The 24712-nt window shown below is 34.9% G+C and overlaps 1 protein-coding gene across 1 annotated transcript in view; it reads left to right on the top strand.

Annotated features, from left to right (window-relative positions):
- LOC105194638 (basement membrane-specific heparan sulfate proteoglycan core protein) overlaps positions 1 to 24712 on the top strand; it is a 288155-nt gene that overhangs the window by 33162 nt on the left and 230281 nt on the right. Inside the window, exon 3 of the mRNA XM_039454875.1 lies at positions 12869 to 13172. The gene's annotated coding sequence lies outside the window, so the exon portion shown is untranslated. The remainder of the gene's footprint in view (positions 1 to 12868; positions 13173 to 24712) is intronic.

The following is a 24712-nucleotide window of genomic DNA, read 5'->3' as shown; positions in this document are numbered from 1 at the left end:
TCTTAGGATACTTAGCTTCATACTCCCATTTTTAAAACACCGTGTGATAAATAACACATAGAATTTTGAAAAACTCGTTGCTTAATCATATATTGCAATAATCTCTGTATATTTTTACGAAATTTATATAACGGGAAATAATAGGAACTGTTTGTATTGCTGTCAAAATTAGGGTGGCAGTGTCTTAAATTTTTTAACAGGCACAAATTATGTAATTACATCATTGTTAAATTATTGCTGGTGTTTCAGAGTGATGGTAATTTAATCTTATTGCAGCGTTACAACAAAGGATTCGGCGGTTATAGTGATTTAACACAGTAATGGTGCTAACTGTACCGCAAGGGTGTCAGTAATAGGTTATTAATGATCTACTCCGGCTCGATGCCACGAATTCAATGAAACTGTGGATATGACGCGGCATTGCCATGCCGCGGTTATCTGCTCACCTCATGCGCTTTAATTACATCGAATTGCAGATTACGCCGCTGATTCCATAATGCATCGATATGACATCACAAGAGATTGGATTGAAAGTTTCAACACTGGAAGGTCACATCTCAAAGATTAAATCCAATGAATTCTATAATATTCAACTATTTTTGGTTTTTTGTCCATTTATAATACTTTTTTGTAAAATGCGGAGGATAATAATCTGTTTGATGGAATTTTGAGAATGCGGATGAAAATTAATTGGCTTAAATATAATTAAAAAGATTGTACTTTCAAGAAATTAAATATCTTTAAAGAAATTTCCAAAATTATTAAAACAAGTTTTCATTTTTTTAATATTTAAAAAAACTTGAAAAATTTTTTTAAGTTTATTTTTAACTATTTAATAGAAAGGACTACCTATATCAATATCAAGCTTCGTAAAATAATTTATCATTTTCAAAAAATATTTTTAATTTATGATTAGATTATTTCTTTATAAGTCTTATGTACATTAGAAAAAGATTGTAAAAGCTTTACTCCTATTTACAACGTGAACAGTTTTTGTAAAGTTTGTACTCTAAAAATCGCACAAACTCTTGTTTTCTCTGTTAATTAGTTGCATCAAAAATCATGATTTTTTTGATAACAAAAAGATATTTATAAAAAAAGAACGTATATTTTTATATTACATAAAAGTTCTGGCTTTTATAAAAAACAAAAAAAAGAATAAAAACGTTTTCTATCGAACGTTTTTATACCTATACCACGTTTAAATAAATTAGACATGTGAAGCACTCATGGATGTAAATTGAGATTCCATAAAAAAAGCTGCTGTTCTATTCATGTAAAAAGAATGCATTCAATTCCATTTTTTTTTAAATTAAAATGCGCGTTATAAATTTATTTGAATTTGTCAGTCTTTCGGTAGTTAATGCGTATAGATCCTTTACATTTTGGTTGATGTTTATGTAATAATGCAGCATTAATGCCGAATAGATTTGCTATGGCAAGGTATGTCAATAGGTAATCATCGATCTATCCCGATTTGCTACTCGATTATTATGGCATGTTGGTACGTTGTGTGTTTACTATATTCACTAATTTCTGTTTCACAGTCACGTACGGTAATCGCCGATGTTATTGCTTTTTGTTACGATAACTGATTGCAAGAAACTCTATTTGTTGATATTAAATCTTTTTGTCGTTCGACATTTTTTTTGTTGAGAGACGTCGCGAGTATTGAGCGGATAACTTCCTGCGACCCTAGTTTTTTCGCGTTGTTCTTCCAATGTAATAAAGTGCACATCGTATGCTATTAATGTCGAAAGTGCCGAGCAAAGTGCTGTGCGATCGTAATTAACACGTTTTCGCGAACGAGCATTGTGTGAGAGCCAAGGAGAAATGAAGAAACAAGAGAGAAAGAAACAGAGACATCTAATGACGAAATAACTATTTCAGACGAATATTTTATTTTATATTTATTATATAAATCTTTATTTCTTAAATTTCCTATATACAAATATTTATGTTTAAAAGAATTTTGAAAATGATAAAAGTAAATGTTTGGTTAAATATCTATTTAACAAATGGAAACTCTGGAAATTATAGTTTATTATTTAACGTTTTGTTGCTTCTGTAAAAAAGACTTTTGTTGCACACGACACAAGCGTAGCTTGAAATATGAGCATTAGTTAAAGCCTCGGAAAGGCGATTACAATATTAGCGAGAAAATGGTACGGATTTACGTCTCGATGTACTTTCCCCCTCTTATTTCATCGTCTCTTCCTTTCATTTCCTATTTTTCGATGCTTATCGGGTGATTTTTTTTACGTCGTGGGCGCGTCGCAACGCATCGAGAAACAAACCCGGCCGACAGCAGAAGCGGATTTGTCATTGCGAGTGATGCTGTGATGCATCATACCAAAGTGGATGGTAAACGGATTGCGCAACCTCTATGGTGTCAAAGCGTTTTTCTTGGAAATTGTTGCGGGAATTCGCTCTATCGCAAGCATCCTTCGCGCCGTTCGCCGTTCTCGTTTGTAGCGATCGAGACGCGCAAAGTAAAAAATATAATGAAGATAACAATTAGTAATTTATCTTTCTAGATTTCCCATTTTTTAATTTAGATCGCTAATTAAATACTATTATTAAATCAGATTTTATAATTAACTCAGACGTGCTATTGCGGGTGATTTTTCACCTAAGTTTAATTAAAATTTTGATAGTTTAAAATATTTGATAGTTAAAATTTTTAATACTCTTTTTACATTAAAATAGTGTTAGTTCAGATATTTTAACACTTTCCAATCTATAACGTAAAAAAATTTAAAAAAAAGGTTCTTAAAAAAAGTTCTTATAAAATATGAAAAAATTTTTAATTATGAGGGTGAATTTTTACCTTGAATGATACTAACGCCAAAAAAATATAAGTAGCATTCCAGGATTAATATTTTTATTTTAAATTTTAAAATAGTTTTATCATATACTATTGTACATTTCTGCACCGATCATATAAATAAAATAATTTGTGTAAAAAATTGATTAAAGTATTGAAATACATATAATCATAGTTTGAACTATATTTGCTATATGATATAATCATATAACAATCCTAACGATGCCGTATCTTGAATTAACGCGTTTTCGTATCTTTTGACTGGGTGGGCGTCTGAAATAGTTCGATAGTATAGAGTTTCATCGTTAGTCCGGTAATATCGTTAACCTATCAGAGAGCAGTTGTGCCTGTGTCCCTCTAATGCGTAACTACGATATTCCCCGATGACCCTAGCCATTTACCACCAGGCCACCCCTTACCGTCACTTTGCGAACCCTCACCCTCCCGCGGGATGTGGATAGATAATCACGCCATCATTTCTAATGCACAACCGTGGCGCTTTGAAATCTAGATATTCTACTAGACATCTAATTTTACAGAAAACTATATAATAATAGCGATTATTCAAGTATAACCGAAAATCATATTTATTTATTATTACCAAATTGTTTAACAGCATACTTAACTTTAAAAAAACTTATAACGTTACGCAGCAATATTACTTTATAGAAAAAATTAATAATAAAATAAATGTACGTCATGTACGGAATTACTTTAAGCAAGGACTAATTTTTGACATGTTATTAAAAAAAAAAAAAAAAATAAAGTGTTAGGTAATACTATGGGTTTTATTTAAAATTAATTGTAATTAATTGCAAATTAGCGAAAACGTACATAAAAGTTGAAAATAAACAAACATATTTTTATATATAAAAGAATTATGAACTGAAAATGTCCTGAATTATGTCATTAAAATTCCAGGTTGTTCCGATTTATGTCGTTAATATGTACCAAATGACGCCAACCATGACCAAATAAATCTGTTCATTTTTTCACTCATTTAAAATGGTTCAAAAAATTTTTTAAAATTTACGAACATACTTTCAGCTTTCCAGAATAAATATTCAAACCTTATTTAAAAAAATAAAATGTATATAATTTAATAATCTGTTGAGAAATTTGTATGAACAAGAATTGATTTGTCACCCAGAATAGACTTACAATTAATTAAGAATAAACTTACAATTAGTCATGAATATTTAAAAATGACACATTTTTGACATGGATTTTTAAAAATTGTTTTTTACGAAAAATCACATTAATGTATTTATTTTAGCGGTACCATTTGATACACTTTGACGATTGTTTAGACACTTTTAATCAGTTTTATTATGGGCACAAAAATTACGGTGATCATTCGAGTCAGTAGCGTCATTTCGTACATTTACCTTAATCACTTAACAGAAAGGGCTTTAATAAAATGTCTTTTCTGAAAACTTTCCTTGAAAAGATTTATTTTAAGGATCCAAGAATAAAAATCATAGTTACAAATATTCAAGTTATCATTATTAAAGTAAATAAATGTTTTATATTTTAGTCGCTATATTACATTTCAATGTTAATTTTTCAATTTAGTAGCGCTACATCTAGTTTCACGTGACGTATGAATACGGTAAGTTTGATGGACCTGTCGAGAAAAGAATAAATACATGGATATGTCTGCGATATGTCCTTGTACCAATACGTCTATATACCCGCGGACGCGACAATTGAGAATAAAGATTTGTAAGTGTGAAATCTTGCGGAGAATAAAGTAGACTTAGTAGACGGACATATCAGAGTAGCACGCGGTCAAACGTGCTGATATATGCAGGGAATTCATGTATAAAGCGTATCGGTGCGCCGGAAGAAGAAAAGTGTGGAAATAGAAATGGAGAGAACACGAGAAAGCCTCTTCCATCTTTGACGAAAGATTATTTGCCATGACGAACAAACGTATAGTTGACGCGATTCGTCGTCGAAATTCTTATTGACTGCATTTCACAAGTTTAGCTTCTATATAGACGATGGAGAAATATTTGACGAGGAGGAGGAAGAGACTCTGCTCAGTACTTCAAATATGCTCGGTGGCATAAAACGGGCCCACTTATGATCTCGAATGCCGTGGGGGATAGCAGCAAGCGAGTTGTTGGTACAATGCTGTTGAACTTGGACTGCTTCGAAGAATTTATCGGTGCCGTGGTGTCGCAGAATGATTTATAAGTAGAGCGGAGTAAAATTTATTTTATGGCCTAGGATTAAATCTCCTGAAAACACAGTACACAGCACATAAAAGTATTACGTGATAGTGGATAATAAATAAAAAGAAGAAGAAGGCACACGAAGGCCGCGATGCAGTATAAGTCAAAAAGTTTGACGGTCACTACTAGATGATCAGCGATTCTCTCAATAAGCGATAAAAATGCAATTGTGCGGATGTCTCATGATGCGATATATACCGATTGGGTCTGATGACTCATAATATTTTATTAATTTAACATTTTTAGGACCAGATTTGGTTGGCTGATCACCAGTGCTACGATTAAGTTGCTATTCCGAAGTAAAAAGTCCGATTTGGACACCAGTCCTTTCGCACTTTGTTAATTATGAGTATTGGTCTTCATTTTATTTTTTTATTTATTTATTATAACCACACAATTTTATTTCTTTCAAGACAAAATGTGAAAAATAACAATAAATTAATTTTCATAATTTTGTTTTATGTCAGATACGCAAAAAGTTTTTACTAATGTGTTAACTAATATAATACATTTAATATAATTCTAATAATAATTATTATTAATATTAACAGTAATAAATAGTGCAGTAACAATCAATATTAATTTTGAAAATTATAAATGATACATTGATGCATGTTTGTAATTGCGGGTCTGAGTGCGCGAATTCTGATCATCATTGATCGATTATAATTAAAAAACTGTGGTCTCGACATATTAGAATATTTTACTCTACTTTATCTTTTGTTCTTAAAATGCTGTTAAAATATATGATGATTGTGAAACACTCTGTATATGTATTGCAGAATCTCATTAACGGGAGATGAGAAAGACACTTACCTTCCATTTGTTTAGACGCGAAGCTGAATACGCCACGTTACATCCTTTTATACGCACGGCGGTCTTTTTGTTTCTTCGTTTAGCTGTCGCTATTTCATCACTAAAGCTGCGTTGCATTTGAACGCTTACGTGTTATAAGCTTTATTCTATCTTCCTCCCGCATATAACGAGCGATAAAGATAGAAGAAAGCTTACAGCGCACGAGCGTCCAAATGGAACACAGTCTAAGACACGAATTCGAGTTTACTAGTTCTAGAAGATCTCATATACATATATATAGACAATTAATCGTAACAATGTTATTTTTTGAGTGTAAAGACAATTGATTGATAGTAACAATCTTGCCGACGCGAGACAGTGTCAGTTATCGATCTAGGTACACGTCATGGAACTGTTCATAATGGAATCAAAATTATTCTGTTTTTTCTAGAAAATAATAAAAATCTAGAAAATAATTAAATAATTTCGATCGGAATCCAATCCAAACAGTTCCACGATACATGCCCAGCAAGCCTATTCTGTATTGAAAATCGTTATCCACTCTTGTGAGTCACATATATAATAAACAAATGACAATTGCCATAACAATATAAGCGGACCGTAATACGTCGCGGCAGTGCGAATTACGTAATCGTGATTATACAAATCAAACGAAGTTTCCGTTTGGGCTTGACACGACGACAAGGCGATATGCAGCTATTGCTTTTCCGCTCACAGTATATCTATCTGACCACCATTTCCGAAACACTTCACTTACAACCCAGCTTTATTCTCGATCGTCACATACGTACACGTCTCATATACGGAAGTCACGTATAAGTCCACAGATATGATGTATGTTCCCGATACTATGCCCTCACAGGTCGTCCAATTCAATGTATGCCCGTGTCACGTAGATACGGGCGTAGCTATACTCATAAATAGACACGGTACTCCGAAAATGTGCCGGTTTACCGCGAGCATAGTAGATCCTTGTTATTTAAGGATTTTGCGCTTAATCGAACCTTACCATAGATTTCAGTTTGCGTTTAGTAACATACAGAGATTAATTAATTATCGTGTTTAATTAGTGATTACTGCGATATCGATTATGTATGGATGAGATAGAGTTTCCATGTGAATGGAAAATGGAATTTATGGTAATATATGTGTATTCTATTATATGTAACTTATAATTATATTAAATTGGCTTTGTCGTTAAAATATATTTTCTGGTTACTTGATGTAATAATACGTACAACAGTAGCATTTACTGAAACTTATATTTGAATTATAATCGATCAAAGGATTCACGAATAATTGAATCTTTTTTTCAGTTATTAAACAATTTCTTTTCAAACTGTAACGACGGCGAATCATCTTAGTGGCATATTTGCCAAAAAATTAAATTTGGTGAGAAATTGTTTAATAATAAAAAAATATTTTAGCTGGATTATAAAACATTTAGAAATATAATAAATCTATATATACTTGTTTACGAAAATGCACAATTATTTTTAAATTATAATGTAGAAATATTGCAACATGAAATTTTACATATTCAGTGCGGTAATATGTTAAATAATGAATCAAACGCTTTTTGAAATAATCGTGAAATATTTAAACCTCAAAGAGATTTGTCCAATTTTTGGCAAATATTATTTAGAAATTTTATTCCGATGACAAAACTGTAACGTTATGACGTATTATACAAGTATAATAGTATCATCGCAATTGTTGCGTAACTTTTATTAATTCAGTATGCCTTTATTGTGCAATATGACTATTGGGGTTGCTTATTTATGTAATTTTCTTTTAAATTTATTTATACACAAATTGAAAACATTCAATCCGATGTGATGAAAGAGTGTTTCAAACTATTTGTACATATACTTAAAATGGAGATTTTCTCTTTAGATTATTCTCTTTAGATTAGATAACTGTGTCGCTTTTTCTTACGATACTCGCGCAAGAGAAAAAATGTAGCTCTCGCAATGGCAAAATAAAGTTGTGCCAAGAGTATTTTTGTTAGATCTTGTTAATCATATCTAACTAAAATATAGTTTTACTTCTTAAAAGGATCTCGTTACGTCGTGCGCAAAAGCCGAGACATCTTCGGCCAAAGAAATTTTAATTAAAGCTTCTCCCGTACTTGGATTCTAATTACGAAAAGGATGCTCGAGATCCTATCTGGCATTTCAACGTACGCAGCGCGAAAGGAACGTAATCCCGCGCGTCCGCGAGATGTCTCTTGTTATTTTTCAAAGCGTCCTTATTGCGGCTTTTGATTTCGATTAAGCGGCGCAGTCGGAACACGATGCATTTTACGTCGACGTGATCGAACTCGGCTACGAGCAGACAATCGATAAGGTCACGGGAGACAGTCTTCCAGGGAAAGAAAGCGGTGATTCGTCGCGCAGGACATGCGCGAAAACATTCAATCTGACGTGCCGGAAGAGTATATCAGACATGTGGTGTGTATATGTACTTAAGCGCAATATATCCTCGTGCACTCAGGCACACCAGACATCATCGTCTACGTGACTTCCTGAGGGACGGGTGAGGTAGGTATTACATGGCGATCGGGAGTAAAGCAGAAGCCGTCGGGCGAAACATGCCGGAAATGATGGTCAAGCGGACTTACGGCGTGAGCGGAGTGACAGGCGCGGAAGGAACTTGTCTGGAGAAGTTACGGGATACTATTGCTTTATTAGCAAGTGAATGGAACTTTGAAGAGGTACCTGCCGGGACGGACAGGGATTGCTTAAACGGTACTTTATTAAAAGCTGCCCGTTGTTGCACGTAAGTGCATCAGCAGTGGACTTACTTTGCATAAAAGTGAAAGACCACGTGCACGTGTAAACTTTTTGCGGATTACTCTTGGGGATATTAAATATGGGTTTAAAACCTTTTAATGCAAGGTGATACTCGGTACAATCTTGTTATATATTACAGTACAGGGAATAGATATGTATAAAAAGAAAATAAATAGAATAATTCTTATAAAAGATGCAAATGAAAAGGAAGGGCGAGTAGAAAATCTAAACGTTAAACATTAAACAGCATTATGCATTTATCTTCAATGCAGAGTGTCAGGATGCAATTTTCTTTTTGTTATTGTATAATGCTTATTTAAAGCATTCGCCATGCATGTATATGTTGCAATTGTTTTTGAGAAATATTTTAGTTCAAAATGTATCTTGTGTCATTATTATTGATAATAAGAAGAATGATATGCTTCACAAATTCATTTACAATTATTTAATTATTATCGCGTCCACATAAATATATAACAAGAGTATACCAGCATTTGCGGGAAACAATATTATTATTCATTAGCAGAAATATTCAATAACTGACGTCACGCAAGTAATTATCTTAAATTATTCATCTCTCTGAAAGAGATAAAGTCGTCTTTAATTTTATTTTTGCAGATAATGCATCAATTTTGAATTGAAATGATTTATTGCTGATCCTATCGTTGTAAAATTAAAGAGACTAGATTCTTTATCAGTTTAACTGATACAGTTTCTATGTCAGTTAAAATGTTAATTATTTCAAACCACTCACAAGTGTAACAAAAATTTTGATAATTTAAGATCTTTAAACATTTCTGACATTTGTCTAATCTTTAACTATACTATTTGTCAGTTTTTTACGATTAAATACTTCTTCTTTTTCAAACAATTCTTTAAGTAACGAACTAAGATTGTCACTGTTCGAAAGTCGATAAGCTGCCGTTACTTGGTAGTACGTGCCTGAACTAAGCGGTCGTGGAACATGCGCGGTATATCTATATGTAACATAAAAATCGCTAACTAGTTCCACATTATTGGAAAGTTTTGTCGCGATTGATCGGGCGGTCTCTACGGTCCCGCCTGGATATAGAACCGAAGTTGAGCTCGAAAGGAGAAAAAAGTGATATAGCGGCCAATTGACGACGACTTACGATAAAATTCTCACGCGAAGTAAAGATAAAATACTTATGTTAGGTGTATATTTGGTATCCTTTTGTCAACGAAGTTAAACGATTGAAATGGTTGCGAGACTGAGATTTGTATTATTACAAATTGCTGATAAAAATCGCTTTCTTAGTGTACGATACAAGTATATGACGTATAAAGGCGGAGAAAGGATTTAAAGCAAATTGAGAAAATCTGGAAGCTGGGAATAGTCGACGTCGAGGAAGAACTCGAACTGAAGAACAAATTGAAGGAGAAAATGCAACTGAGAGACGTAACTTATTTCTTTACTGTAATGCTATTTCCGTAAAACAGTTCTTTTTATACCTAAGCTGACGCTGAAGTTATGCAATGAATGCAGAAATACAAGATGAAGACGATAATCTTTGAAAATTTTTTAATTTTTTAAATGTCGAGATTGGAATATAGGATTTTCTCATGTAAATGGAATAGCTTCGTGTTCGTAGGGCTTTCGGAAATGCGCGGATAAGAACTGTTTTGCGAACATGGCATGCAAGAGCTCGTTTATCATTTGTAGATAGGGATAAAAATGTCTGATAGCGAGCGGTATCATTTATCGTGTAAGAAAACCGCCAACTATAAATGTCCGACTAAAGAGATTTTATTTTGATAAATACCGATCTTTGCCAAAAATTTTCTGTCTCTAACCGCCTATATCTGGTCGCACAATCAACCTAACTTACCACCGAGCGAAGCCCTCATCTCGAAAAGCGTTTGAAGTTATATACTCTACTGCAACTCGTTTCCTACCACCTGAGAAGTTCCATCCAGGTTAACTCGCTAATCCACTTTGACCGCGAAGTAGTTTGCTAAATACTTTCATCAATCCTCCTTCTTGGCTTTGATCGCCCCTTGATACTCATTGTTCTTGCTAAAGCACACCTCCAGATTTTCTGTTGGACAACATTAGTGAGAAATTTTGTATTATGAATCTTACAAGATTATAGCGCATAATTGCATTTCAGACGACATTGATTATTGTCCAAATTTGAAAAAAAAGAAAAAAGATTTAAAGAAAGTTTCAGATATCAAATAAGAAAGGTATTTAAAAAACAAAATTTGTATTTTAAACAGAGAATTATTTAATTTCGAGTCTGTTGAAATTTTCTATATAGTCACTCTGTGCTCGTTTATTTCTCCACGAATATTATTAAAACTTTCCAACGTTTTCCAAGGGTAATTTAACCGACGTCAAAGAAGACAAAGCAACAGAGGAAGTTGGTTTAATGCGAATAAACTGCTGATGGAACTCCGCTGTCCTTTTTATAATAACATGCTTGCAAATATTTAATACATTAATTCAATGTTTAATATGAAATTTTATTTTAAAGGAACTGACCAGTTTATCATATATTTTTATTTTTTAAATAAAAAGTTATTTAATACCTGAAAGTGTACAACGCAACGTTGTAGTGTTATTTTATGTAGTGTTATTTTACTAACAATTTTGGAGCATTTATATTTTGTTTGACTTGTGTATTTGATTGACATTTTTGCTGATTGATCTTTCTCATCATGAAAATCGTACAGCAGAAGTTATTTTATTTTCGGTAATCTTGCAGATGTTTACGAATTTAGACTGCACTTACAAACGGATTTTGCCTCGAAACTTTTCGGAATCTTTGCGCCACGATTGACGTGCGCGGGCCCCTCGCTTTATTTCTTCGCGAACATTATTAAAACTTCGTAACCTCTTCTACAACCAATTTCTATTTTTCAACGTGTAAAGTTCAGCTATCGGTTGAAGCGTTGGCGACAGAGTAAAAGTAATCCACCGTGCGCCTCCAAGGAGAAAGAATGAGAAAGAAAAAGAGAAAAGGAGAGAGGACGGGAGAGATCGCAATACATTCTAAAATTTTCGTGCGCACACATGAAACTTTAACAGAATATATTCGTGAGAGAAATTCGCGATGCTCCTGAGAATTGAAAATGTCTCCTCGAGAAACCCATAACTACTTCGATTCATATGATATCGTATCTTTTTTTTTCAATTGATAAATTAATCTTGGACTTTCTGGTCTGAGAGATTTATATCACAAGTAATCAGCGTGTTATGTTAAATGCATTCCTCGGTGTTTCTTCCCTTCCATCTTTCGTCCATGTAGAGGATAATGATACGGCTTAAGTGTGTTTGCGCCGTTGCTATCCGCGCTGTACGATGTTTAATATTGGGCCGTTTAAAGCCAGCTTGCGGTCGCGGAACATTGGCACTGTCGGTCGTTCTCTTTAATGGTTATTGGCTCGCAGTAATTCTCTAATCTCTGCTGTCACCGGCCTCTGTGTTTCCGTTTCAATATGGCCGTTCCACGGATTACAAGCGTGGGCCTTGCTGCGATGTCGTAGGCAGCTGCCACTGGAATCTGATTACACTTCGAGGCTTATCGAATCATCCGTCGGAAAATCAGAGGGAAATAAGCAGCGGTACCGAGAACCGCTGTCCTTGTCAGATTTTGTAAATGATAATGTAATTAAATTGTCCGTGTTCACGGCCGGGAGAAGCCAAACTTAAGATATACTGTGTGTGTCGCTGTTAAGGGATGGGTTGGAGGGAAAGGGTATTCTAGTCTAGAAAGTAAGTTTGTTTATTTTTTGGAATTTAAAAAAAAACTGTTGCGCATATTTTTCTAGGATTTTACAAACTACTTGTACATATTTAGTTAAGACCTACAAATTTTAGCATGGTTAAATATTTATTAGTTTTTATGTTACGTAAATTTAAAAATGTATAAATTTTTTAAGTTGGCATGACACAATTTTTTACGAATTACAAAAGCTTTTAATTTTAATTTTTGTTTATATGTATATATGTAAAATACATATCTGTTTACCGTGTGAACGAATTTTTCGTAGAGAAAACCGAGTACCCAAATACGTGCGATTGGTCCGGGAGTGCCGTGTAATGTAAAGCATCATTGCGCGATCGTAATCGTATTTTCGCGAGTGGATGACTGGGTAAATAATATTTACAACACATACAGGACGTATAACGTTTATGTTTAATCAATCTCAATGGTATGTTACAGATATTCCTCAGTATGCGAATTGACGAGAGGAACGTCCATCGTCGCCGAATTATTATCAAATAAACGAACCGCAGCCGGTTCGTCGCGTCGCGCGTTTTTTTCCGGGAGTGCCGTTTAAAGTAACTGGACTAATGGACTCGAAAGACTCTTATAGACTTTAGTCCACGGGCGCAATTTTAGTCTATTTAACGCGAGTGTTCCGCGAGTGTTCCGCGAGTGCAACGGGAGGAGAAGATTCGACAACCTGGATCCGAAAGGAGGAGGAAGCCTTGGAGGCATCGGGCATCGCCACACCAATTTTTTGGTTTGTTATTATATTTATTTTTTATGTATTATTTGCGACTAATTGCATAATATGTGCAGCTGCAGTTTTCTTTAAAAAAATTTCTAAACATAGCCTATTTTTCGCGCTATAGACTAAAAAATTAATTATATTCCATTAAATCTATTTATAGCTTTGCTAATATAAAAAAAGAACAGCAGATATTTTAAATCTCACCAAAAAGATAATATAGATCTTCAATTTTTAATACACACAATATTACTGTTTTGTATTTAATTTTATTTATTACAGTTAACAATAATAACATATGTTATTATGTATATAATATTATATGTTACTATGTTTAATACAATCAAAATAAAAAAAAAATTTTTTTAAATTAGAGACTGAAGTACTAATTTTGAAAGCGAGAGAGAGAGAGGGGAAGAATGAGCTGAGCATCAGGTGCTTAAGCGTACATTATGGATACTTTCAAATATAATACAGAATCCTTCGCTAAACATCGTTTAAGCCAACACTATAGGCACCTTTTCTTGAGAGATTTTAAAAGCAGCAGAATAGAGCTACCGTCAGTATACATTAGCTTACGCGTTGTTTTATGTTACGTTAAAATTTACTGATTAATTAAATGCCAAATACGTTGCCGTAATAAAGGTTTTCGACAAAATATAAAATTGTTGCAATATCTAACTAACGTAACAAACTTTTATTCTAATTTTTTATCTAATTCTTAACATTGTTTTATATTATTTTTTTTTATTATTAAGTACACATGTACAGGAATTTTTTACCATTAGCTTTCTATGAAAATTTTATCTTTTTCAAACAAATTTATTGATAGTTATTTATTAGATAAATTTTTATATTTGAGCGCGAAAATATTTTAAACTAAAATACATGTTTTGTTATTAGATATGATAATTGTATTTATATAAATGATTGATAATAAATGATATAAATGATAGGTAATAAATATTTGATAAATAGTAATATTAACTTACAGTATTTTACCAAGTTGCCTATGAAAGAGAGAAAGTATTGATTATTACTTTGAGTTATACTAAATATATTAAAAATAGAAACGTTATTTTACACTTTTCGCAATATCTGCTGTAGCAGAAAGAGCGTGAAGATTACTTGCTGTGGTGTTGCAATTCAAGCAGGGTATTTATGGCGTATATGGATGACATATTGCGGTATAATGCCTTACCATCGTATATTAACATCGTACATTTTTATCGTTTTATTATCCTGACATCGGTTCTTGTTGTGTTACAACTAAAACGAATATTTTAACATTTATTTTATTAAAAAGGAGAAAAAATTATATAAATAAGGATAAATTATACAAATAAGCTTAACATTTTTTAAAGTAAATTACAACGTGGACATTTTATTAAAAATTAAAGGAATTAATGAAATATAATAATTAAATATTGTATTTGAATAAACAGTTTTAATATTTTATTTTTGTAAAGTATTATGTAGTGTATTATTGTAATTATTTGTAGATATGTGAAAAATGAATTTTTTCTTGACCATAAAATAAAAATAATATTTTTTGCATGCTAATATATTTATTTTAATGCATTTAATAAAGGTAAAATACGAATAGCTCTCTCTCTCTCTCTTTTTCTCTTTAGTTTTCTTCTTTTTTTTAATAAAAATAATGTAATGTTTAAATAATAAGAGATATGTTTTAAAAAAGAAAACTGTATAACGTTCTAGAATAATAGATGGAAATTGGAAATACGGCATTTTGTAAACACTTATAGTTCCATTATAAATAGAGGATTTCACAAGACGGACATGCTTTTAACGTCGGTTTCAGTTTTGTTCGCGTTATAGTATGATTGTACATTCGCGGAATTTGCAGGAAAATAAAAATTGAAGCAAAAGCTGTCCTAAATCGAGGATATTCGCTTATACGCAATATATTAACTTTTTCTGTTTTATTCATATTTGAATGATAATGCGCATTTGGCTCACGCTCCTAGAAGATTCTTGGAGTGCATCGGCGCGACAGGAAAACGTGTCGAAAGCGTCATCAAATAAACGCCGCGTGGTATTGACCCGTAGACGAGGGCGCATGCCCAAGCGTACCCATCACATAAATCACATTTTCGATAAAACGTCCTGCCGTCTCGTCCATGATCGATTTAAAGAAAGGATCTCCATCGATTCGTCGATGCATCTGTATATCCGGCGGCATGCCGAGAGCTTAACGTAGACAACGATATCGTCTCTTCTTCGGTTATCGATCCGCGGGAAAAGCCCAACACGGGCGCGAAAGACCGTCTTTTATGCTTTGGAAAGTGTCGTCCAATCAGGAACTCCTCGAGGACGTCGTTCCTGATAAAAAGCGTGTATCTTTACGTCCGTATAAAGCAACGGGGAGCGAGTATAGTAGAACCGCGAACTCGTTTACGTCGCAAATTCGTTTAGGGACTCTACTGATAGGGATTACATCGGATGAAGATTCGTCCATGTTAGAAAATCATATCGTGCCGAACAGAGTCACTGTCTGATGACTGTTATTTTTTGCTATTTTAGGGCGGGGGGCGGGGGGGCTGTTAAATTTACTTTGAAAAAAAATGCCAAGTCGAAGGCTTTGAATTGGCTTTGCTATATATAATACATAAATTTACACCCGTTTGCACCAATGTAGCTTAACTTTAACTCGGTTTGAAACTATCTTTTTCTAGTTCTGAGAATTAGAAAAAGATAAAAAGTAAGGTAAACAGAGTTTAAAGTTCAGCTACAAATAGGTGCAGATAGGCTTTAATAGATTGAATAAATAAATTTAATATAAAATAATAGATTTAATCCAAATTTTTAAATCAAATAAATTATATACCGAGGGATATATAATTGAAGCTTCACAAAACATTGCGTTACAATTATGCTTTAGATTTGCAATAACAACTTTCTATTTTTTTGACTTTGTAAAAATATTGTAGAGGTATGGCATTTCGTCGTTTCTCGCGAATTCATTCCGTGTCGTCTGCGGTCGTCTTAAAATTATGCGGTTAGATATCAAGATCTCCGGAATTTATCATGAGACTTCTCTCTTCGCTGGTAGGGGGAACGCGCGATATCTCAGGTGGCTTGGATGGGATGCGCCGTTCGCGCCGCATCCCACCCGAACGAATTTATCACCCGACGAGAGATCCGAGAAACGAGACTTCCCGTAATCCGCGTTAAAGAGAAAGAGGTATCTGCATCTGCGCGCGTGTGGATGCGCTTGTCAGGGAACGGGGGGGAGGGAGGTGGGTGACGTACGTGTAGGTAAAGGACGACGTGGGTGAAAACGGCGGGGCGGGGTGAGCGCGGGGGGTTCAGGAGCGCAGGCGAATAAAGCATTGACAAAGGGAAACGGCGATATTTACAGGGGACGTGCTGGATACAAAGGCGGGACTTGTATATGGTAATGGTTTTGGGTTTACTAGAGATTATGCGTGTCTCCTCTCTCTGTCGCTCTCTCGCCGGTGGACGTTACGCGATGTTTAATGGACGCGACGCGAACTTCGCAATAATTCCGACGCTGACGCAATACAAACATCGCGCGGATATTGCCGGGTTCAATATCGATTTCGCTATGAATCATTTTCATAGAGTACGCTTTAACCGTTAGCATCTATTTTCGCAAAAGCAAATTAAGTCGTAGTTTAATAATAATGAACGCAATAACAACTTCTCTATTAGATGACCGAATTAAACATGCCACGAATAATTATGTATATCTAATACTAATAATTATGTATATGAGATATTATAATTAATATATATTGCTGTGATTATATACTACTGATACGATAATTAACATCTTGCTAACGGGCGATTTTGATGTGGGCTATATACTAAAATAGGTTTACTAGCTAGCAGAGCATGTTGTGCGAAGTAGTTTACGTAAACTGTGACTCCGTCCGTAGTTTACATATAAACTACGATGAAAACTTGTAATTATTGTAATTTAAATAGCTTCCTGATTAGTTAATCATACTTTTGTATAAATAAATCTAGTTATATTATTTCATCGAGTGTCTAGCAAGAGAGGAAGCGAGCTATCTTTATCATTGTCAGATGCTCATAGTAAACGTTGCAAACTTTAAAATATTTTTGCACATTTTTAAAGTGAAATAATATCGGTGAAATAAAAGATGAAAGAGAGATGTCAACCATGTGTTCAATGATTATATCCAATGAAAACACTTGAAACCATTCGATTTATTTATGCTATGACATAACACCACGATTAACTCCTTGGAGATTCGGATGGGGATGAATGTTATATAATCTGATTTTCGTGTCCAGGTGTCTTTCTCTGTATTATGAAACTCAATAAGGGCGTGTAAATCCATGAAAATCTACCTCTGTCACCAACAGGATTTGACTACTCGTCTCGAGGGATCTCTGACTCTGGGGTTGACTTCAATTTAAATAAATAAACACAGTTTATTTATTAAAGAGTGACCAGAGGGTAAGAATATCCCGCTTGTGAATCGAGAAAAGGGTAAATGCGCGAAGCGATGAGTTTACTCCTTACGGTTCCGTTTCTCTCTTTTGTCGCGTCGTTAGTCACGTGATACTGTGACAGGTGACGAACCCGAACGGATCATTAATCCTGGCGACGAGGACTGGGGATCTTTTGTCCTCTCGGGTAACATTCGTAAAGGTAGAGGCCGCGCTTAGACCGTGGCACATTCGCGTAGCATTAAAAAGACGTGTCCGTGAAAACCCGTCGAATTTTTGTACGGTTGGCATTGAAGAGCGTCGAGATGGTCGGATGGATATCTCCTGACTTTCTGGAGATACCATAAGGGACAATAGTTCTGCGTATTTCTGGGATATCCTCCGCGCAGAATATAGAAAACGAAAAGTCGGTGATAAATCGTTTGCTTGGGCCTGCCTGCATTCATAGGACTTTTTCTCGAGACAGTCTCAACTTTATCTCCGCCCCGCGCCGCCGTCGTTGAACTTTGATAACGATTAAGCGCCAGGCAGGATAATAGGAACTCGATAGCACTCCTTTTTTCTATATTGAACATGAAACGTTCAATTATTTTACCGGACCAGCAGCGTGGCCAATCAGTCGCCCAGCTCTTACAAGTTTTCGTTTAATTAAGCGATTGATGAAGCATAAGGTATTAACTTGATAACATCATAAAGTATTTTTTATCGATTATTGCAGGAAAAATTTTTGCGTCTTATAATAATAATAAATAATTTTGTGTTTTCTCTTTTATATATTTTACATTAAATTTAAAAGATATTGAAATCCGAAAAAATATTTTAAAATTAATAATTTTACTAATTCACTAAGATTAAGAAAACATAAAAGTAAAAATATTTTTGCAGCATTTTACAAGGTAGTAAAATATAAAAATTTTCTAATTTTTATTATTAATTATAGTGCAAATTAATATTTTATAACTTAAAGATATTTATAGATATTACAATTCTCAATATAAATTTAATATAAATTATTAACTGAAATAGTTACTATTTTACTTTTATTTACGAAGTAATTTTCTTCTTTCGAAGACTTTTCTGAGAGGTAATGAAGTTTCTCAGACACTTTTCGCGCTAGCCAATTTTTATTTATTCTCACTCGAGCACAGTATTGATTCGTGTTGTGGAGAAAATTGGCGTAGTTGCCGTCGTAATAGTAAGTAAATAATTAGCGCACCCTCTTGCATACTGTTGAAGAAATTAATTGATAAGTTAGTTTCTGAAAATGAAGAGAAAGTGCATTGTCTACAAGAAACTGTGAAGTACGAGGCAGCGGAGGCGGGGAATTGCCTCTCGATTAAATTGAATTAAAGAGACCAGAAGTTATTAGCAGTACTGTAGGTATTCTGAGGTAACTCCGCGATCTGGGTATCGATAATAAGGGTCTCGATTCTCCCTGAAGAAAAACCGGGGAAGAACCGGGAACGATACTGCCGAAAAGTTTGTTTCCTGGAGTGGCTTATCTGATGGCGACCAACAGGGAAGTCTGAAATGGGTCTGCATCGGAGTGACGTAAACTGCTTTCTCGAAAATCCTCGATCGCTCGACACCTGATTTCTTTCTTGTGATACCATAGTCTGCGTATCGCGTTTCGAATCGTCCGTACTTTAAATCCTCGTATTTCCATGTGAACATCCTCTCTTCTGCTAGTACATAGATCTCTCGAAAAGGTAATCTGCAGCGGACGTTTAAATGCTATCTGTTTAAACTCTGACGTGATCGTCGCAAAACTATCTACGCGATTTGATTGCACATAAATAATTATAATATTTTGCGAAAAACACTTATGAATTTTAAAGTCTTCAAGAAAAGGAAAAAAATATTATCTTTCTGTCTTTTTTTTTTCTAAAAAGCTTTCATGTAAATGTATCGACCTCAGTTGACATAATTCAGGTATTAACGCATTAGCACAGATGATATTTTAATTTCTGTACTCTCATTCTCTCCAATTCGCTATCGACAAACGAACTTGCTCGCGTTTGCATAATCCGGAAAATCCGGAAGACGCAATCGTCCGTAGACTGATCGACTTCGCGAAGACGATACCCCGAGGGCGCAATTTCCTGGGGTTTATGCCATTCCCGGACGACGCAGGTGTGCGAGCGTGTGCACCGTATATTCATCCACGTATAAAGATTACTCACGGATATTGGCACGCAACGAATAGGAATTATCGGTGAGCAACGCTTTGTTTTATGTTAGCAAAAATTCAGAGATGCAATTATAATAAGCCGGAAACATTAAAAAGAATGTTTATATTTAAAAATATTTTCTTTCTCTCTCTCTCTCTCTCTCTCTCTCTCTCTCTCTCTCTCTTATTAATATTTTTAAATGGTTTTCGTGATATTTTGCAATATAAAATTTAATGTTATACGTAATTAAAATTATATTTTATGTCGTGATTTCAACCTATACTTTTCTGTTTGTGATTTTGAGATTATAATTTATAACACGTAATTATTCAATTAATGTTGTTGATAATAAGATAATAAGATCTGCGCAAAACAGTTGGCTGATTAAAGCGGATATAATCGCCACTTTCTATATGCAGCTTCCTAAAACCACCTGTAAGCGAGAGAGAATACGTAATTGCTGGTAATTACGAAGTGTTAGCTATTTAGCCGCCCTTTCAAGATCATGCATAATCGCTATGCATTTACCAGATTGAGGCTTTGTAAACCGAACATCAATTTCTCTTCAAAATATTATGTATTGTGTATTCAATTTATATCATAGTATTTCTCAAATTACTTATTATAATTCATATTATGATCATTATCTAAAATGTTTATTGATGTTTATAAATAGTTTAATAATAGAATTGAGGCTTTTGAAGCGTGATATATCTGTCAAACTTATAAATTTAGTTTCAAATGAATAAACAATTACAGGTAATTAGATTTTTGATTAAAATCGAAAATAAATATCATCTCGCGTTTATTACATCATTGTTGATGTATTTATATATATATATTTTATTGAATCGCTCAATCATCTGGATCTATTATGAGTTAAAATTAATGAAGTTCGTCAGTAGAAAAGTCAATTGAAAGGGCGACAGACAGGTATAGATCATGTAATCATAGATCATGTAATCACTCGTGTATCAGGAAGCGCTAGCGGTGTTTAGTAGTCCTTCCGAAATGACTGCTTCAATTGGTTTGCGTCTCTGGGGACGGTCACGGTGGTGCAACGGCCCGACGTCACGATCAGCCCCTTTGCCCCTCTTCTCCTCCGGAACGTCCCCTTCGTATGGTAACTACGGGTAGCAGCCGACCGCAATCTGCATTCCGCTACCTAATTGTCGTAACACGACGATGTATGTAGATGTATGTATACGTATGGCGCATACATCGAGAGCCGCAGGACACCTTCTCGTATACACGAGGTATATGTATAGAATGTGTTCTGTATATGTGGCGAATTGCAGCAAGTATACCTGATAGAATATCAAATGGAGTTTCCTTTTTTCAAAAAATGTTGATCGCGCGTTTATTGTGCGGTAGGTTGATATTCGAGTCCGTAACTATATAAGGAGATTCCTAAGTAAATGTAACACATTTAAAGGACTAGTTTTTCTTAGTTTATTTTATGAAGAAAAGATCCTACAAATATGTGTCTTAAAGTACTTTATTTTCAAAGTACAAGATATCAAAGCTGAGAAAAGAAATATGCAAAGCAGTATGTCTAAAGTAGCGGGATTTTTCAAAGTTAAAATTGAAGCTTGAAACTTTTCGGATAGGCTCTACTGAGTCCTACGATCACAATGATGCGCGAGTTTAAGTGTTCAGGTGTTTTAAAGGTACCAAAATTACGGATTGTGATATTGGGTTACAGCGCTCCAACTCTGGAAAAAAATTTTTATATATAATTATGTATAAAAAAGTACAATTATATACTATAACTGTATATAAAATATGTATAATTATATATATTTTAATATATAAGGTATTTATTTTAAAGGATTTAATCAAATATCTCAGATACACTGTGTTAAATCAAAAAACTGTTTCAGACAAAAGTTTTATGGCTTTGAGGGGGGCTTTAAGCTGGTACTATTGGTGTGACTTTGGGTAGCGTAAGATCAAGACAAGGTTTCTTTGGTTACTTTGAATTTCTTAAATAAAGTTTCCATTTTTTATTGCATATTCTTGTAGCTTACCTCGAGAGCTTTCCAAACCGTTATAAGAAGATGCTTTTTTATTAAATACTTTCCGAGTTATGAGACTTGAAAATTACAGTATACACTATACATCTATCTACTGATATATGTTTACAGAACTTTCTCTCTTTGTCTCCATAAAATAAGTCAAGGAATAATTCCTTGAATTTTTTATATTTATTTAAAAATTATTCTGTATATAGCATGGGTCAAAAACTGCCGTATTTATTATACTTGAATAGCCAGAAGATATGCTACGAAATCACCAACAGAAAGTCTCGTAAGCTTTTGAATCTATAAATTAAAAATTGTGAATATTCCAGGATCTCTGTAGAATGAACGAAATCGATAACTAAAAATTAAAATTGAATGTTCGGGGAAGTTTAACGTTTGTAAACTTAATATTTGTACAGTAATGCGATTCTTTAATATAATATGGTGAATTAATTTTAATGCAGTTCCAACGTTTAAAAATTACAAGCATTTAGATATGAGAAACTTTCGATAATTGCGTACATCTTTAGCCGCGAGTCTCGATATTGAAATAATCCAGCTAAAAAATGTCGTAACCGGAATTTTGCCGCTTGCTGCGATAAATAAATTACTGATTGCCGTTTGTTGCGATAAGTAAATTACTGATTGCCGTCGGACAATTAACGAGGCTTTTGTTAATTACCCTACTTAACAGTCTGCGCGTTACGAAAATACGATTAGTCGTTTCGAGGCATAAGGATGTCTCACGCAAATCGCGCGTAATTAGCACCGGCCTGGTGTGCGTGTTTTCGGCGCGCGCGCGGCAAACTGGCGTCTCTAAATCGTCGAATCCGCCTCTAATACCGTAATGGATTCCAGCAAATTGATAGTTGCCACTGTACAAATAGCAATATACCCGCGGGTTCTGCGAAACGACGACGACCACCGGTCGAGGTGTCCGGATAGGCACGCAGAGAGTTAAAGGGGTTAAATTGATGGCAGGAAGGCGATGTCAACGGTAGCGGGGGTGGTCTCCAATTTAGTGTGACGATGTTCCGCAATATGTACCGAATCCGCACTGTCGCGGCTTGATTGTTGTTTGAGCACTTTGGAAACCGTTGTCCATGCGAACCGTGTAATGAACAATACGTCGCCATTGAAATACGATGTGGTCCGTGACCGCTGTTTTACGCGGAACAACATGTCTTAATAATATCTTCGCGCGTACGCCGCGACGGCGCGGCGTGGGCGTCTCGGGCATTCGCGTGCGACATATCCCAGCGTAGACATCGCGTTTTCCTTCGATATTAGAAGTGATACATCGTGGAAAATGTTGCGCGATACCAACGATACCTACATCAGTCAACTTGAATTATGACGTCAGAAGCGAGGAGATACACGCGAACGATCGATGCGACTCCACTTCCAACGTAAATGACTTTTTGTCAGCGAAGCGGCTTTAGTCCGACAAAGCAGGCTTATAAAACGTGTCACAGACTTTGCTATCAGTCGACATATCACGTCGAAACGTGGAAACTGTAATCTAGGCTCTCCCCCGGATTTACAATGTTTTTTCAGCTGCTACTACATTTAATCGTTCGTGTCTACGTGATTGATAGCAGAGTTTGCGGCACATTTTATAAACTTCCTTTATCAAGCTAAAGCACTTTCGAAAAAATTGCGAGTGAAAATCGCACCAAGATAAACACAACATGTCCCCGATATCGTCGTTCTATCTCCTCTGTCAATCAGCGGCGTGCTGCCCGTGCTGTTGCTACACTTTAGAATACAGAGAATTATTGCGTACCATTTTTTAAGTAAATGATAAGTAAGCTTCCGCTCCGTGTGCTTTTGAGGTACCTCCGCAGTTGCGAGTACTAGTGCGCAGCATTCTAAATGTCCTCGAGAAATGATTAAGCCCCGCGTTGTAAATCGCGGTTGCAATTTTTTATAGTCAACATGCACAGCCATAATTAATACGAGATTTGCGGTCTCTAAGCGCTACCTAGCTAGAGTTTATGTTTTGTACAGTTGCTCGAGTTTCGACTAATTAGATTTTAAATGCCTGAGCCGACTAATTGGTTACTTTGCCTGTTACTGCACGAGCGAGAAGTAATCCCAGTTGCCTCCGCAACTTTATTAGTTTTCGTCGCTGTAACATTTATTAAGAGTTAGCTGCAGAAATTATGTATCTTTTCTCAGAGTTTGTCGTCGCCGCTAAGTGAGAATACGCAATATATATATTTTACTCGCTTTAATATGCTACAATAATTGCGGAGGAACGTGCCTTTATTATTCGCCGTAACTTTCTTTCGTTGTGCATAAAGAAACGTTAGAAAATTATACAGCGCTATTCATTAAGGTTTTATGCTCGAAAACAACGGTTTTTTTTCGCATTCGAAAGAAATAAAATGGATAAACTTATTTAAGAAAGGACGTCTGCCGTGTTTTCAAGCAATTGTGGCTGACGTAGCATGCTATTAAATCGCTCCATTAAACGACCAACGCGTCGCGAAAGTTGAAGTGTACTTCTGAAACACTTCAAGGAATTCAATAACATCTTGCAGATAAGACGTTCAAAGATGCCACACTATGTGAGCGGCTACTTCAATATAATCCGCGTAGAACGTGATCAGCGCAAAGCATTGATGGGTATTGTACGGCTTCCGAAAACTCTGCGAACTATCGACAACGGAGGGTCGGTAACGCGCATGCCGGAGATGCAGGAAGTACCCGCGTAATAATGAAGCTGTTCTTCGAGGATCTTCGCACGTCGAAGTACTTCATACGCGGAAGGGTTAAGTACATCCCGCCGTAGGAGATAGGAGCGAGAGAGCCGTACGTTGTTGTATGGAAAAGATCAGGAGCCGTATGTTGCGGCAGGCGACCAGGACGGTAGCGCTACATTGGCTTT

Source organism: Solenopsis invicta, chromosome 11 (assembly GCF_016802725.1).
Source record: "Solenopsis invicta isolate M01_SB chromosome 11, UNIL_Sinv_3.0, whole genome shotgun sequence".
Taxonomy (NCBI): Eukaryota; Metazoa; Arthropoda; class Insecta; order Hymenoptera; family Formicidae; genus Solenopsis; species Solenopsis invicta.
This window is presented reverse-complemented; position numbering and strand designations above follow the sequence as displayed.